Below are 576 nucleotides of genomic sequence, written 5' to 3'. Positions count from 1 at the left end.
ATTCCTGTGGGAAGAACCTTCTAGGCAGAAGGAGCAGCTGAAGTATAGATGTTTATTGGTAGTAAATATTGCCTGGAAATTTTTGTTAACATTTCACGTTCTACTTCATTTGGATTTTTTTTCTTCCTCACTGTTTTATTTACTCTTACAAAAACTAACAGAACACCTAAATACCTCCAGCAGAAGTATATGAGTATAAGTGAGCCATCAGGAGCAGGTGAATAGGAGCCGGGGTGAACTGCACTGTTACACCTTTAAAATGCATTTCTACAGCATCAACTGGGATGTGTCACGTGTTCTGTGCCACTCAGACTTTTTCACCTTCATTCTTTTAATATATAGACAAGAATATGTTGTCTATGTTTGCTGTTTCCAATTTTTTACGCTAGTTTTAGAGTTAGCATCTCCTGAGGCTCAGCTGAATTCTAGATATTTTGTATGCATTACTCATGACTTTTCAGTTTCTCAACTTCCTTGTCCCCAGGATTCTGTTCCTCCATTTCTACTATATACCAAGCTACCTGCTGCCATTGGCATTCTCTTTATGTTGACTTCCGAGTCCATTCTGAGATCTCT

This window comes from Propithecus coquereli, unplaced genomic scaffold (genome assembly GCF_000956105.1).
Source record: "Propithecus coquereli isolate 6110/MARCELLA unplaced genomic scaffold, Pcoq_1.0 Scaffold34, whole genome shotgun sequence".
NCBI lineage: Eukaryota > Metazoa > Chordata > Mammalia > Primates > Indriidae > Propithecus > Propithecus coquereli.
Note: the sequence above shows the minus strand (reverse complement) of the source record.